This window comes from Bombus flavifrons, chromosome 18 (assembly GCF_040668555.2).
Source record: "Bombus flavifrons isolate JBK064 chromosome 18, iyBomFlav1_principal, whole genome shotgun sequence".
NCBI classification, from domain to species: Eukaryota; Metazoa; Arthropoda; class Insecta; order Hymenoptera; family Apidae; genus Bombus; species Bombus flavifrons.
In genome coordinates this window covers 3,275,754-3,293,381 of record NC_138459.1, presented here as the reverse complement: position 1 = coordinate 3,293,381, position 17,628 = coordinate 3,275,754, and the positions used below count along the sequence as shown (strand labels likewise).

The 17,628-nt window shown below is 42.3% G+C and overlaps 1 protein-coding gene and 2 long non-coding RNA genes across 3 annotated transcripts in view; 2 read left to right on the top strand and 1 right to left on the bottom strand.

Annotated features, from left to right (window-relative positions):
- The window catches only part of LOC138189033 (Homeobox protein abdominal B), a 163,967-nt gene that overhangs the window by 30,865 nt on the left and 115,474 nt on the right, over window positions 1-17,628 (bottom strand). The gene's annotated exons all lie outside the window — the stretch shown is intronic.
- Window positions 10,308-12,883, top strand: LOC138189083 (uncharacterized). The gene is made up of 3 exons (XR_011175869.1): window positions 10,308-10,530; window positions 10,645-10,785; window positions 12,576-12,883. It is a non-coding gene; the product is annotated as an uncharacterized LOC138189083 (long non-coding RNA).
- The window catches only part of LOC138189051 (uncharacterized), a 49,414-nt gene continuing 47,555 nt past the window's right edge, over window positions 15,770-17,628 (top strand). Inside the window, exons 1-2 of the long non-coding RNA XR_011175838.1 lie at window positions 15,770-15,909; window positions 15,990-16,115. This is a non-coding gene — a long non-coding RNA (uncharacterized LOC138189051). The remainder of the gene's footprint in view (window positions 15,910-15,989; window positions 16,116-17,628) is intronic.

The following is a 17,628-nucleotide window of genomic DNA, read 5'->3' as shown; positions in this document are numbered from 1 at the left end:
CTTTCTTTTTTTTTTTTTCTTTTATGGACAAGCAGCGCTCGATCTCCTCACGGCTGTTTCGGAGGAAACATCTCAGTCGAGCGGATCGCGCCGACGTAAAAATTTATCGCGAACTTACAAGCGAAAAGCGGGAGAAGGGTTAAGGTTGAAATTAAATTTTCCAAGGGAAACACGCTGCAGCCTCTGTGCGGCCAGCTTTGTCTCGCTTCCTCACGACGGATCCGAACTTCTCATTTCTAAATTTACTTCCTTGCACTCCGGCATGCTCTAAACTTTTACGAATTTAAAGGCTTTTCCTTGCTCGCTTGATATCCTAGCCCGAAGGATGCAGTCCTTCTTTCTTTCTTCCTTGCTTCCTTCGTTCCCTCCCTGATACGCGCTCGAGCATAAATCCTCCAAGTGCTTTTAAGCTTTACAAGTTCCAAGAAAGAAGCAGAATGTCGCCGACTCCGATCTCGAAAACTTTCGACTCGAGACAGCGAGCAGCTCTCGCGCAACTCGCGTGAAAAATTTTTCCCCCCTTTTTCCACGCAGCCGCACGATATTGCCCGCTTTATCGTAAAAACGAGACGGAATCCGAAATTAGTTAGGAACTTACATCTCGCCTGAGATATTCAACGTTCAACGTGGCCGTCCTGATACCCACCAGTCATCCCTGTAATCTTTTCCAGCATTTTCTTCGAGTAGAATTAATAGTCGCGGTATTCTACGCAGTTTCGCTCGTAATTTCATTTGTTACTTGGCTGGAGAAATTCTTGCAACGTCGAAGCGGTCTTTGTCGTTTATCGCAAACTTCGAAATCTTGCTCAGACTTTGTTGTACGTACTTCTTCAACGACACTGGCTCGTTTTTAAGCTTCGGTCGCTCGACACGAACGGAGAAGGACCCAAATTGTCGCTGGCCTGGATCTTGAAAGTTTGAAACCGCGCGAAAGCTCTTACGACCGAGCGGAAAGTTTTGCTACCGGGAAATAGCTTCTACCATGCGATGCTTGCAGCATGTTGCCGCTAAATTTCCAACAGAACTTTTTCCCAACTGTACAGTATCGTTAAAGTTACCAAGAGAGATTCGGAGTTCGATAAGTTTAATCCGAAGGAATTACCATTGCGAAACTTTATGCAGCCCTGCGCGTTCCTGAAAATCATTCGTTCGCATTGATAAACGCGCTACACACGGTCCAATTGCTTTAAATAGAAACGGCGATGCACGGATTTGCGTTATGAAAGTCTAGGATGATGTACAGCCCGTGTTTTAGGACGTGACGTCTCTTAACGATGTTACGTGACAATGTTAAAATCGAAAGCCAAGTAGAAATATCATTACCGTTGTCAACGTGTCCGTTCTGCTATAATAGATTGCTCAAAACGATTAGAAGATCTTTATTATGAATTACGTTCCATTCCATTGAACGTTGAGGAACAAACGCCACGAAATTCTGTTGTACATGATAGATTAACGTGTTATTGGCACCGTGACAGAGACTAATTTTAATACGATGATTAAAACACTACGCTATAGGTAACACTCATTAGGTAACTATCTTGCTCAATCGCAAACGAAGACCCTAGAGAAAGATATAAGATGCAGTTTCGTATTTTATGGCAGAGTAATTTTTAAATTCAAGTTCGTATTTCAAGGCATCGCTTCTTACGTGTTGTTGCTTTTTATTTCAAAATGTTTAGGTATATCTTTGCATCTAACTTGTTTTCTTCTTCTTGACTATGTCAAAGACGGACTTAGCACGTTTCTTCCGTGTGTTCTTTAAATAACAATGGAATTTCAACGAAGAAGGACAAAATTCGTGTACTTTGCTGTGCAACAGTGACCAATTAGGGTAGAGTCGAACGAAGAATTTTCCAAAGAGATGCCAACGGGTTTCCACGAACGAGAATACTTTTTCTATTCGTAGAAAACAAATTGCAATGGCGATATCGTTCGATAGCGTGGTTCTATCGTGGAACAAAGGGTTAATTGGTAAAAGATTACTCTCAGCAATCAACGACGCGAACCGCGACGATACCGTTTAAAAATATATCAACCGCGGGAAGGACGCTCGTAAATTCCGCGAGAGGGTTAATCTGCAGTGAACCGAAGCGACGGACCAATGAAGCAGAAAGCAGCGGGAATTGGCGGGCGGCGCCATGGCTCCTCGAAATTCTCCGCTGCTCGCCAATTTCCTTTGAAAAATATTATTCCTAGAATTCGCTAAAATTCGATGAAAATTACGATTATAAAAACTACCAGGCAGAAATGATTATCGGTTTGCAAAAACTTCGTTTGAATTTCATAGAAACTGCCCGGAGCTTGAAACCGTTTAGCCGTCGCGCTGCTTCTCTCTAGTTAAATACGGACCGTTGTTTCTCTTTAGTTAAACACCTACAACGCGTTGTTTCTCTTTGGTTAAATACAAAGTGTATTTGTGTCTCGATCTTCTCGGATGTAAAATCAATTCTAACTTTCTAGATAATTAGACATTTCTAACAAAAAAGTATGGTAAAAGTAACGGGAGATTCCTAGATAAATATGGAAAGTGATCGTGACGCGATTCAGCCATTGGTCAAATAACGAAATCGTCGGAAAATAGGATCGTTGCGATGAGTTTTAAAGGGTTTGCTCTTGTTATTCGACAAAAGCTATGGAAATATGCTTGTTTCGGTGCTGATCTTTCGCGAGCTCGTGCTACGAGATAATCGTAAGAGAATTTATGCTTTGCCTGCTGACGCAGTTTCGTATCTCCGATGTTCTTCGCCGATGGTTTTCTCGATTGTGCATAGATAAAACCGCTCGAGATGCATTCGAAAGTGGAGGATAAAGGAAGACACGCAGAAGGCTGTCCATTTTATCGACCCGTCGCGCGACGCGCGCACGTCTTCTCGTTTGCTTTGTCAGGAAGAGGATGATGGCGGCGGCGCACTGCGAATCTACCCAAATTCTCTACATTGAACTCAAAATATTCTCGTACTTCGTACGAAATGTCGTATCGTAAACGTTATTCGGTTATTCGCTCTCTAGTTTCGTCCAACAACGAGATCCATTAAATTTCCGCGAAAACTCCAGTCGAAATCTTCAAGTATTTATATTTTGCTCGGATCAGACCTAAATCCGTTTATATCTCGTTTTCGATAAAAAGACCTACAGAACTTGGAAAACAACGACACGATATCTCCGTTGGAATAATTTTGCGATATCAAGACGAATACGTTGAAGTTAACGTTGCATGCCTATGCGCTTAACGATCTTTCGTCTTCTTACGCAGCTCGTGATAAAATTCGATATGTTTCGAGTAATACATTTTTACTCCCCTTGTTCTCGATTGTCCCAGCTGCGACCATTCGCTTCAATCTACATTTACGATAGTCGCTCGTTATCTGGCGGCGCTGTTTTTAAACACGCTGTTTCATCACTTTTCAATATTCCAGGCTTAAATTAATTTTCCTCAAGAGGGCATAAATTTCTCGGTCGTTTCTCGCAATGCGACACCGAGAAGAAGAAAGAGAGAGAGAGAGAGAGAGAGAGGGCGATGCGGAGAAGGGGTGGGGCGAGGGTGGAATGGAATGAAAAAGAAAGTTTCGAAGGTATTCGAGATAACGCGGCGCAGCTCGGCGCCGTGTAGCCTTAAATTATTGCAACATTTTAGGCGATACAACGTGAAATCTTGGCGTCGACATTTCCTCGTAGAACGGTCGTGGTTACGTCACGAAGCTGTATGCATTCTACATCACCTCTTGTGTGTGTTTAACGTAGAGTGCTTGCGTGTGTAACACGGAGACGATTAACTTCGCTTTTCGCCGCTGTCATCGCGTACCTTTTCGTCTGTAAAAAATATGACAAGAAAACTGGATTCCGAGTCGCGAATATATAAGTATTTTACATGCAACGGTCCCATGTACAACGCAGATAAGTGAATTCGCTGTTGGCGAGCGGCGTCGGCGTCGCCCTGGATGCTGCAGTTTCTGCGCATTTCACTGGTTCGCCCATAGCGCGCATGCACGCATTGTTCCACCTAGATATATCTAGGATGTATATTGTGCAACACAGAAACTGAAAAGGCCACGGCTACATAAAACATTTTACGTATATATTTGCCGACTCGCGAGTGCCAAATAATAAAAAGGAAAAAAAAACCGTATGGCACGGTTAAATGCCAGAGAGCTCGAGGATTTCAAAAATAGAATTGGCCGCTTTACGAGCAAAAAAGTTTATGCATTTTTCCCCATTCTATTTTTTTTTTCGCGCTACCTTTCCTTTTTTCTCTCATCTGCCTTCCCCCCTTTTTTTTTTTTTTTGGTTTTACGTTATATTCCTCTACTCTCACACTGTATTCGCGAAATTAATATATTTCTTAGCGATATAAAATGAGGCGAAAGAAGATAGCGAAAAGGGAAACGAATTAAAGTCGTCTACGAAGAAACCCTATCGGGGTATGCAGTTTTATGAGCTTCCTTACGTTCACCTATTACGCAAGACTCCTAGCTTGCCGATGGTTATCATTACGGGTCAACGGTCCACGAAATTGTAGGATCCTTCAATTCCGTAGGGCTTTCGAAACTACCGAGATTCTGTACCTTACCTTCTATCGGTCGATGTCGCAATTAAAAGTTTCGTCGAACGATCGTTCTACCGTTACATAGTTCTTTTCCTTCAGATACCAAATTTCCCTCAATCCTAATACATAATCGCGAATCCTAAAATTTCTACGTATTCGATTTATAGGGGCGTAAGGTTTCCGAGCATTGATTAACTCGTTCGAGTAAAGGACTTTGTAATTAATCCCAGCGATATAATTACGCGAGAATATCTACACGTTTCAACGATTCCGACATCCAGAAAATTACCTATATACCAACTACGTACGTACAGGTATCTCACTGCGTTAACACGTGAGTCAGACTTTGCATAGAAATACAGCTACGTTTAATACGTTCCGTTCTTCTATATTTCCCTCTAACCATGTTGATTATCAGCAATGAAACATCGCGAAAGAGAATCGCTCCTAAAAATGATTCGAAAACGAAACGAAATGCTGCGATACGTATCTCGAAGGATTAATCGAAGCTGGCTCAAGTACACCGACACTTGATTAATCGCGCACAAGGAATGGAATTACGCGTTCTCTCGACCATATCGTGAATTTCCCTGGAAAGTGTAGACCCTGCGCGTTGCCTGGCCAGTATCCGAGACCGTTCAATTCAGAGGCAGACATTCGTCCCGGCTTCCAGCTCTCATCTTTCTCGAAGTGTATTAGATTGGCTTCGAAATACGTGACCTCGCTCGAGAATCAACCTCATTCCCAACCTTTCTCGTCCCCTCTCGTCCCTGCCCTCTTCGCCCACCTCCCACGTCGACGTTTCTAGCAAAGCGTCGTTGCAACCTAACCCAACCTTCCCGGAATACGCCGGTCCTCCCACCCTTCGAGTCTTTGCCCTCTTCCAGAGCTTTTCGGTTTTCTTTTTTCCATCCCCGCGCGCCTTCCATTTTCTTCCAAGCTTTCAGGAAGCATGGCCGGTCGCGCGAGGAGGGGATTCCACTGTTTTTTGCCGATCCAAAAGGGAGTGGTTAATGAAATCTGTTTGTCCGGTCAAGCAGCCATGCGTTTTTCCCCGCAACCCTTTTGCTATTTTGTACGGATGTGCGGAAGAATTTTTGCGAAGGATATTAGAGAGGATAGAGATATTTTCCACTCTTTTCGAAGGAATACACTCCGATCCTTCTTCACACAGCGTGTCATAAAAGAAGTTTTATCACTTTGTTGCTGAGTAGTTTTTAAACGAAACTTAGATAGATATTAAATACCTGTTATCGATAGTTTACCGAATCATTGCTATTAAGTACGTGCTAAATATGATATCAAAGAAACGACTACCTAGCACTTAGCAGTTTTACAAATTTATGCCTTTCCAATAATACTTTTTATAACATTTTCGCGTGTTTCTTGAATTCTTTATTTTACTTCCCAGCGAGTACCTCTTTCCCCTTTTTCCTAAAGAAAACATTATTTTTCTATATAATTCGAACGATCGATAGTAATAGTAAATTTTTGCTACAACAACACCTTGTTATGGTGTCAAGCGTCTCACGATAAAATTGGATGGTGCACTACGCGATGCCACAGAATTGCAAAACGTCGATAGAAAAAAATAACGACGAAATAAAAAGGTAACACGCTTCTTTCGTAACACGCTGTCAAATGAGAACACGATGCGAAAGATTTCAAAGTTGCCTGCTTAGAAACAGGACACGGCGATTTTGCTTCGAAAAAATTGCAACTTTGGAATAAGAGACGCTCGCCTGAGTTTTCGTTCTATAAAGGCGGATTAAAGTGGAAGACGCCGTGGCGTAGTTAGATCCAACGCAATGACCAGATCGGTTATAAAAGTTCGAATTTCATGCAGCTAGGTTGGTCTGTGCGCGGGCGCAGGGCTGAGCTTCGCCCTGCAAAGCCACATGCATGTGCAAGTGTAAGCGTAACCCCGAAGTTTAGGTACCTAGAGGAGCAAACTCATTTCCAATGTGTTCGCCTCGAACTCCGCTCTGCCAGATCCAAGAAGCAATTCCTATGCCAACGACTTTCCGTAAAAACGTCTCATATCGTGAGACATTGTTAAATATATTACGCCATTGCCTTCTCCCGGCCAGCACTGTGCTGTAATATATATGTATGCGAAAGCAAGAACACTCGTTGCCGATACGGGATCACGTGGCTACAAAGTTTTACAGTCCCGTGTGTTGATCACTGTCTAGACAGTCGTCCCGTTGATGCGACCTTTTTTCGCAAGCATCGCCGGACTAGCCAGCCACAGGATTCCAAATTTTATCACACGGCTACGAATTCGTCAACTTTTTCCGCCCTCCGACACACTCGATCCGACAGTTTCGAAGGGACAAATATTATTTTCTTATTCGTCCGAGTAGAAATTAGCCGTATTATTATTCCTTCTCGCGAAATCTATATTATTATACATGTCGATATCATTCGTAAATATACCTGGGTACCTGGTGCAATTCGATCAGAATTATTTACTGCATCGTGTAAATTCTACGCTTACTTCTAACAAATAGTTGACCTTTCGTAAAATCTATATAAATATTTAGAATGTGGCTATACAGAAACACGTATCTTACTAACTCATACTTATTATTGCTTCCTCATTTGTTCTAGTTAATATTAATAATATGTTTCATCGACATCCACTAGCAATAGCTGCATGGTTGTCCGATACAAGATCAGAGACTAAATTTAGATTACAGAGTTTCGTCTGACAAGATTTCCAGCTATATTTTCTATAAAGAATTTCATTCATAATCTATCTGTGTCGATAATTTAAAAGTATCCAGATATTTATACCTGCGTTGCAGTGTATAAACTTTCTTTGTTCTTTATTTTGGCTTCGAGGAAAAATAATTGAATCGTCCTGGTGGCTATGTCGTTTCGATCGAAACTTCCCCTACGCTTTACTCGCAACAGTATAGAAGATAATGAGCGTTTAAAGACAGCATAAAGTACGTCCGAAGGGAGTTAAGGTAAGAATACAGCGGCCAGAATCTTCGCTGATTCTCTCGAGGAATATCTTTCTTCTTTCCTTTTACCTATCGTCCCTCTCGACTATCCGTTTATCGTTTTCCTCCCATTGCTCGCTTTTCTATCCCTCCGTCCCTGCCCGTTTCTACACCAACCGTCGCTGAAATTCTTGCATTTTCACAATCTCCAAGTTTTCATGTCTTCCTTCGAATATCCGCGTCGCCTCAAGTTTCCTCGTCTCGTTCCACGAGACTTTGGTCTAATGAGACTTCTCCACCGTCGCCATCGAGGTAGACGCATGGATAGATATATGTACATATAACCCGTCCCTAATCCCTCGAGTACATGGCTTTATATAAAGCCGTAGGTTACATAGCGATGAAACACTCGGACACACAGGACCAAGCGTTCCGCACACATTCGCGTTCACCGCGTTCTTACGTTACCCTGAAAATTCGTCGACGACATTCCTGCCGATGTCCTCGCCTCGCCATTTCTAGCTCCACCATCGCTCTTCCTTACATCGTCTTGGTTTTACGTAGCCAATCTTCGCGTCAACAGTGTAATACGCTTTGCATCTCGTCGAGAGCGAATAAAATTTCGCGAACGAAACCCGTTCTTGACGAAGGAACTTCGAACCAGCCCCTCCAATTTTCCAATCGTCACGAGGAAAGCTACCTTCCTTTGTTTCATTTCGAACGACGATCTATATCGCAGAGAAGAAGAAATTTCGCAAAAAAATCGGGGGATATCGTCCGAACGAAAATATCGAAAGAAACACTGCTGGTTCGCGCGTAAAATATCAAAGCGAGGATTTTGCGGAACCCGTACAATTTGTCAACGAGGAAAATATTCGTTTGGAGGCGTACTCGATGATGAGTGTCGTAAAATCGGCCGGCGAAGCCACAGTCAACGATATTCCAAGAACGAGGGAGGAAGAAAAAAGGTGAAATCACGGGAGTGTGATCCCGTCTTGACGCGGTTGGAAAGATATGCCTCGAAAACATCGTCGATTCATGGCATCGTTTCATGACGCCAACATTGCAACAAGTTAGACATCCCTAAAAATAATGAGGAGAATAATGGGCGAAAATAGTGATCAACAGCTGAACCGAGGCTTCCCTGTACAAGCATAAACACCGGACATTGCGACTGCCAGGCCAATCAACCGCGAATGAGCGTAAAGAATCCTCTTTACGATATCGCCGCCTGCGTTTTGAACGCTCGACTCTGGTTATACTTGAGACCAGCTGGCCCAGACGGTTAATTGAGAAGTCCTAGACGCCCTCTTGGTTCAACGACGACTTCAATTTACGTATACGGATCTTCGAGACTCCTATGGTTCGTGAATCCAAGTCTGCCATTGGCCGAGGGCTCGAGAGAACACTGTTGCTGGCACGGCTCGATAAAAGCTGTACTAAATAATCCTCGGAGTAAGACTGGTTCAAACGGGGGGAGGCACAGTCCGCCAGGCTTGCCCGCGTTATTTTCGCGTACTACGCTCTGAGAAATTGGTATTAAATAATTCGAAGAGCTTGTCTACAGAGAGGAACTCGTGCAGTACTTGGGCAATATTTGACTCCGAGGTTCGAGTTGGCCGAGAGTCGTCGACAAACAAAATCTTTAAACAGATATATATTTCTGAAAGCTTGTGTATGCCTCTCGAATAATACTTGAGTAAAAGACAGAAATTCATTTTGTTGTTTCTCTAAATTCGATCTTAACTTTTCATCGCCATAGATTTTTGTCGGCTACGTACGAGAGCAATAGATTCTACAATTCTGAAAGCTGCGAACTAAAAGAAAAAAGAAAATAAGCGGGCAGGAAATCGATACGATGAACGATCGACGTGCAATGGAAATACGATCGTAACTGGAGCGAAATATCCTCGCTGGAATCGATGCAATAAGTTCCGGCAGAAGGTCTACTACGGAGGCCTGAATATAGTTCGGCAAATCAAACAAAACCGAGTCCAAGTACACGTTATACTCGCTGCCCTTGGTCCCGCCAGCCGCATGAATCAACATTCCACGAACCCACACACATACAATTATCCTTTACATGATATAATTCCAGAGAACTACAAACTGCTATGCGCGCAGGTGAAGATAATTATCTATAATGATCGCTCATACATATTCACGTTGCAAAACGGAAGAGTCGTTTGCAAATGCAAAAAGATACGTCGGTGTGTACGGATGTAATCTTTTGCGGTAAGACGACCGTGTGTACAATAGCCGGCGAACTGACTGTACAGGTGTATTTCACGAATACATAATTTCATAAACGTCGTTGGTATTCTTTAATTACAACATCCTACGTCTCCGCGCGTGATCGTCTTTGTATAACACAACGTAAGATAGGATAACGAAGGCCAATTTAATTTAGAATCCGCGTATGATTGCATTATAAGTTTGGTTTATCTCTGGCGTAACACAGTAGTAGGTATATCTAAATATCATATCACAACGAACTGTAATTGTATCTAACTACGTGGGAGAATACTAATTTATATCACGCTTACAACTACAAGCATCGTACATACACCTAATCGTCAAAATTTTTACATTTAGTAATTTTGCTAGTGCAAATATTCGGACTACCTTTGGCCAAGAAATATCGGACTATTTCAAACGAATACATTCAACGTGTGGTTTGCAACGAAATATTTTTCACGCAAGTACGAGACTTTACACGCGGATATTGAAGCCGTGAAACGAAAACCACAGGCTTACCGGTCGTACGGTCTTGGTTGCAGGTTAGTTTCGTGAGAGATGACCATGATCTCGTTTCTAACAGGAAAGCAATCTAGCGGTATCGTTGGAGAAGACCAACGGTATCCTTCCCGGTTAAATGGCTAGTCGAGGTATAAAAAAGGGCTGGCCAATTTTTTTGCTCGTTGGCCGTTCTCCAGGAAGGACGACGTAACCCAGCCGCGAGCCGGTCGATGCGGAAGAACTTTTTCATGCAAACTTTTTCGCATACCCCTTTGCTCTTATAGTTGCTGCCAGGTAAGGCTCGCTTGTTACATAGTTCCACGCTACGGAGAAACGCTGCAGCGGGAATTCTTTCGTTATATTCGCACTAAATTTTACGTACAACGCTGATCTCTCGACGTATTGTAGCTTATCGAAGCGGAAGCGCCGAAGAGGTTGGAGGAAAGAGGAGCGAGAGAACGAGGCTACACAAATGCTATAAGCGAAGGAGAGTGGAATCGCAAGAAGAAGTTCCAAAGGAACCCGTGCATTCACGGTAATTTGGCAAAGGTGAGACTTCCTATTGGAAGAAACGTAAAAGGTGGCCTTAAGGGAGGGATGGAAGAGAAAAAAAAAGGCGCAACCTCCTGGTTGGAAGACTGGGAAGAAAAAGTGGGGAGCACAGAATGTCAGCGTAGGCGGGTAGACCGACGGAAAGTTTCGTTCAACCTCTCGTGAGAATGTTACGATATTCGAGCATTGTCAACGAAGGCCACTCAAACGGTTACGCTGCGACGAAGGATCGATAAGATCTTTGAAGAATTCTCCTCCGGTGAAAACGTTAACGAGCACTTGGAATCTTTCGTATCGATGCCTGGACGTACGTACAAACACGCCGTGGCCTTTCGGTAAGTTTATCGCGAAGTAAACCTATTTGTCAAATAATCCGAAACGGTTCTATACTATGTCGGGTGGATACATCGTAAATGATCGATACGAAGAACGATTAGAAAAAAAGTAAAAGTAAAGTAAAGTCCAATTAAGTAAAAAATGCTGACGGTTCCCAATTAGTTCGCGATTATAAATGGCAAACGTTGGCTTCCACGTTCCGCGAACCGCTACTTTACTATCTCGCGCTAACGACAGAGACCGTGGCATCTACTCAAGGGCGAAGATACGATCTGGCGAGACAGTTCTATTAAATCGCATTTATCCTCGTTGTATTTTAACGTCGATTATTTAGCGTTCATTGACTCACAGCGACGAATAATTCACGCACATTGCATACGCGCGCGTATAGTCTCGCGTATGCTGAAGTTACAAGACTAATTAACAAGATAAGGCAAATTTTGTAGTCGCGAGTACCTACGAACATTAAATATCGTCGAGAACCAAGTGCAGTTCGCAGTAAAAGACAAGTAGGTACGTTATTGCTCAGCCAGGCTGGCTTCGAAGAAGAGGATCAAATGCGGAGGATGCGTGACGAGCGAGTTCGGCAAACAAATGAGAAAGCACGGATACGCAGGCGACGAAGGTGGATAGACGCTTCGTATGGACGAGCCTCGTGAAACCGCTACAACGACTGCATTATGATGGAACTACGGTTCTGGTCACTGCGGCAACGCTGCAGCTCCGAATTTATTCATGCCCGGCAAAATATTTCGTGGCTGCGTCGAGCGCCTGCGGTTTTCGTTGGATTATGCACCGGGGACATTGTACTAGCTAAAATCGTCCGGCTATCAACGTTACCTCCTTTCACCGCACTCTCGCCGCTTCCACTGTGTACACCGCGTCACCGACGCGAGTCTAGAAGAAGACACACCCAGCAGATCTTTATCCATCCCTCTCACCCTTTCATACGTTGACAAACATTCGCGTGATCCACGAACGTTAGAAGGCTCGACGATCTACCAAAAGAACGCTGCATCGGGATTTCGCATCCCTCGCTACACTAGTTGTTTTATCGCGGACGTTAGCTGAGTGCTATTGTCACGCTCGGCTGTGTTTGACCGAACCTGCCTCTTTTATCTAACGCCATTTCGGACTGGACACGTAACCCTTTCAGGTTTATTGATTTCAGGAATCGGTAGAACGTAGTTCTTGGAATTCTACTTTGCTTGTGTCGGTGTTAATATATCATGTGTATGTTTGTATGGATTTATAGAGTTTTAGGAACGACTATAAAATTATCTACTGGCATGATTTTAGTTTCTTGGATAATGGTAAATAATAGACATCTTCGCGAAGTAAATAATCTTATTCTCTCGTATTATTATGCATTTCTGCGTGTATTGTTATTAAAAATAACATCAAATAAATGTTTAATATTTATAGCGTATTAATATTTGACGTGTTTTTAGTTCGGCTGTTATGGGCTGTATCTCAAGGCTGAATTCGAGACGCGAGGAAGGAGGATGAAGAAGGATGGAACGATAGAAGAATTTGGTTTTCAATTTCTATCACGTCTTCGCATCACCGAGCTTCCGTTCCCTTCGATTGCGTTCTACCATCACGTGTCATTTACGTTTTAGTTCTTCTTTCTTAATTTTGTATCTTTGCTCGAGAATGTCTTTCGGTCGTGCAGGTAGAAAGGAAGATAAATAAAACGATCGAACTTCACGTATTGTATCGCGATTGATGTTTTTAAATTATTACGACTATAATCTTCGAAGCGCTATATACGCTTATTATTTTCACCTGCTGGGATAAAAACTGTCCTTTGAAATAAGGCTTAACGATAAATTAGGACACATTTTAATTACGTTTAATTACGAATAAGCATAGTATGCGAGCGAGTGTTAATGAAATTGCGGCATTATCGCGACTTCCTATTTTCTCTTGCAAAATTCGCGACCTTCGAAATTCGTAATTGCGTAAACGGGCAATCTGCTTGAGATAACACGAGATACGAAATGAGCGAAAGAAACGCATGTACGCGTGAGACGAAAGCCGAGCCTATTTTGTATTGCGGCCGCGTAATCTACATGGCGTTAAGACGAGAAAAAGGCAAAAAAGGGAAAATCCAAAGAACGCAGAAAAGAACCTTACTCCGACTTTACTTTACGTACCAACTGGCCCTGAATGTCAGCTGCTGCAACGTTGGATGTACACGCTTCGTATGACATTCTCGAGCATAAATCAGCCAGGATGCGTGGTTAATTGTACAATTGTGATAAATCAAACGATCAGCGGGAGGCCGTAATTACCCGTATGTGGACAATGATAAATCAAATGTAAGGACGTAGAATCATAAAATGTAATAGCTTACAGCTTATGAATATTACGGTAAAACTGCGTATCCAACGTTCCCTACCTCTTATTAAGCCTAAACAAAGTGTTCGTGTATAAGGCAGGCTCGTCTGCATCCCGATTGCATTTCCGCCATTTTCATCGTAAGATTGTATATACCTATGCATCGAAACATGCTTATATATACCTACAAATAAAATGTATAAAATTGTTCGAAATAACGTTGAACCAAGATAACTTAATCATTTGTATGAAAATATAGTAAACCATGAAATATACCATTTTCCTATTGACACACACCTTTCCTTAGAAAATATGTAACCTAAATCTTTGTATACATTTTAGATGGTTGTCACTTTGATTTCTGCCTGTCAACGAATGATTCGTTATCTCGTATAAATCCGAAAGGTGTGCTTTACGAAGATTTAAACGATTTGCAACATCCCCACTGATTCGGAATTAATCGTGACTACGGAGTAATGATTCAACAGGAGCAAAAAGATTTATATACTGTCGTAAAGATACCCCGATCGAATATCTTGGCGCGCCATCGTCAGGAATTTATCCTAACTACTAACGTGTTCTCAGTTGTTCATGAGAATATATAGTAGCTTGTTAAGCTATGATTGTCTAAGTACGCATTACGTTCACGGAATGTAATTACAATTGCGTTTGATGAACGATTGGTAATGAATGCAAAAGCCCCCTTGACAAACGATGGAGTACAACGAACGAGAACAGCGGTATTCTATTTGATATTCACGATGTTGAACGCGAAAACAATCATATGACAATAAACGGAACATAAGAAACTCTGACGTCGTTTTAGTACCGGTAAAACTTACATCTTAACAATATTATTGTAATAATGTTAAAGGAGACTAAAATCACGGTTTGAGATATTGTTATGTTCGAAGATCATGCGTTTAACTGCATTATGACTACTCGGAACGAGAAATGAACGTCAAGAGACAAAGACGATAGTATAGGTTAGGACATGTAATATATTTTGACACTTGTCAACGTATACATTACAATGATTTAACGTGACTTTTCTGCCCGTTCCGCATATTGCATCGTCTTCGTTAACTTGTTGCCTATGTTAATGACGACCGTCTGAAATGTCGGCATGCGAAAGTTTGTTCGTCTCTCATGGACTGTCGAAATACGTGACAACGTACGTGAATGACATTCGGCAGTTCGTCGATAGGAGACAAGTTCCGAAGAGAGCTTAGGGCGTGAGAGAATCTATGTTAAAGCATAAAGACGGTACTGACCTGTATTAAAGCGTGTTGGTAGAAAATTCCGATATAAACTGTGCATTATTCAGCTCCAAAACTAAAGTGGTCACGTGGTTGTATAACACGCATGTTGCCACTCCGAGAGAAGGATACCATATTACAACCGCACGCATGCGCATTAACAAGTACGTTCACTGGCGTTCGCGACGTGCATAAAGCCGATAGAGTCCAAGCAAACGAATTTTCCGGAAATACTATAGCTACGAATAGCTTTACAGTCCGTCGGACAATATTTAATGAATCTCACGATCGACCCGGCTGCGTGTCGTGGCACGAACTGGTCACAGTTAATCCCTGCAGAGTTCCTCCTCTTCTGTCCTCGCATACATGTACGCATAGAATACCAAAGAACAGCCGCGTATCCCCCAATATACATGACGAAGGGAATCATAGCTTGATTAACCGTCAAGTTTAGGCGCGCGCGCGCGCGCGGGTTTATTCTAACCAAGAAATGTCTCATGCCGCGACGTTTTCTTAATCCTACTTTTACGATTAATCAGCGTACGTATTTCCAGTCACTCACTTACGCCCCGATACTATATTCTCATGTAGTTTACGACTTCGACAGATCAATGTAATGTTTTCTCAGAACACACGCTAAAGTTGTCGCGAAAGTTAATGGCTGAGCGCGCGCTTTCGCGGGGTCACATCCCGATGAAATATGTAGTCTATGACATAATCGAAAGGCGGGCGCGGGAGCCCTGTTTATTGGCGCTGCCGTCGACGTCGACGAGTCAACGTTCCAACCTACGTCACTTTCGTCGTCGAAGGTGTTGCTGCCGTAGGTGGTGCGCGGTCGTTTCGGCCCTAGGTAAACGTAACGCTGTCTGAAGAAGCGTCGAGAAGACCCGGACAAGGTGGGGGTTTATGAGTTTGCAACCTATGTACTACATCGTATTTCTAGTTATGGCTCCACGACAAAACCCACCTATATAACTTCGCGACATTACTATGTGTATCGAATGTACGAGCCAATGTCGATCTACATACACGTATATAGATGCAACATATACACAACACAAACGTATAGATGCAACATATGGGATACGTATTATAGGTATGGATGTAGTTTGTTTGACATGGCGGCTGACACGAAAGCGAGACGAAGCAGGAAGACTGTCTGGCAGAAAGTAACAACGTACAGGTATATATGGTATATAGAATATGTATACACGTCTCCGTTGCCACGAGAGGATTTTAGTAAAATTGAGTTTCCCCACCCAGCCTATTTCCGAAGTAAGCCTTACTCGCCTCTGGCGCGTATCCCGCGTTGACGCCAATATGCTCGTCGTCATCAGGAGGAGGTGAAATTGGAGCTCATTTTTTCCCTCGAAGCTTTCGTATCTCCAGGTACATAGTTTATTTTTTCTTTCTACCCGGATCTTCTACCTTAGATTAAAATTTTAATGCGAAGCTCGATGATCAACCGAGATTTTTTTAAGACTGAAAAGCATCCCAAGAGCTATATCTTATTATCATTTATGCATACAAAAAGCAGGCAAAATAAGGAAATGTAACGAAAAAGTTTTTATAAGTTTCTTACTTAATCTCGATTAAGATCTTGATTAAATCCACGAAATATATAAAATCATTGTTTGCTAAAACTGCAACGTGCAATATGAAAAAAGTTGCAAAAGTTTTCAAGTCATTACATGTACAGTGGATTGTTTGGTTATGTTTGCCCCAATTACAAATCTAGCAGGCAGTACTTATACGATCGGTAAAGTAGGATGCGATAGAAGTTATCGACCCATATCGTACATAACTGAGCAACTCCAGAACTATACATGTGTATGTGTATACTTATGTAATAGTATAAATATATATACGTACATAAAAAAAATAAGAGATAAACTAAGTAATTTTATATAAAATTCTTACGTCAAACTTAATTTTGGTTTTATGATATAATTTAAAAAATATAAGCTCTCCAAAAAAGCTCTCCATCGTTTCTATCGGTTTGCATTGGAATCACATACACAAAATAGAAAATATAACACTAAATTACCATAAATGGTATCATTTATATTGAAGTACGACTCGATTTAAAAATCGTATCGTTAGGTAATTATACTTAACGCTATTATGATAGCTATAGTCATCGCATTCGTGTAAAATATAAATTTCGAGAACTAAATGCATCGATTGTAAAAATTACAAAATGTTACCTGCCCACGAGCGAAGCTCAACTTGGTATCGTCTTGCTTTACCCCCGAAGGTTTAACATACGCAAGGATAGAGTGTCTCGCTGGAGGGATGGAAAACGCTGTAGGTAGTGGAATGGTGGGGGGAATCCTGGATAGAGAGCGGCCATGATGGTTCAGGCGACCATTCAGCGTGCCGCATCGTCCCGTTACGGCGTAATGGCCGCGGGACGCCGCCCAATGTAAAACTCCGTGGACGATACGCTTATTGGACACGAAGGCGTTAAAAGTTTTATTGCATGACTGACAGTTACACCCCGCATTTCAAACCCCGCCACGCTCGTCTTTCTCCCTTAAATCGTAAAAACCAAGGTGCGGATCTGTCGTAGCCGCGGATATTCTGGAAAACCCTGTATGACTGAGAATGCCCCCTGGGCTACGCCCTACGAACTGTGCTTCATGTTATTTGGAAACTCCATTTTCTAGTTACTTTTCCATCATTCTCTCTCTCTAATCAAACTCGCACGCGAAATTTAAATTCCGACAGGGGTTGAATAAATTTGTTTCTAGCAATTTTGCAACTATACCATTTTGATTCTTTTTTAAGGCATGAAAGCTCTAACGTTTCTTCCACTTTCCCTCGTTTAATGTTAATATTGACACGCGTGGAATACCTATAGCGAAACTACTACAGATGCAGCTTGGCTTGCGTAACATTA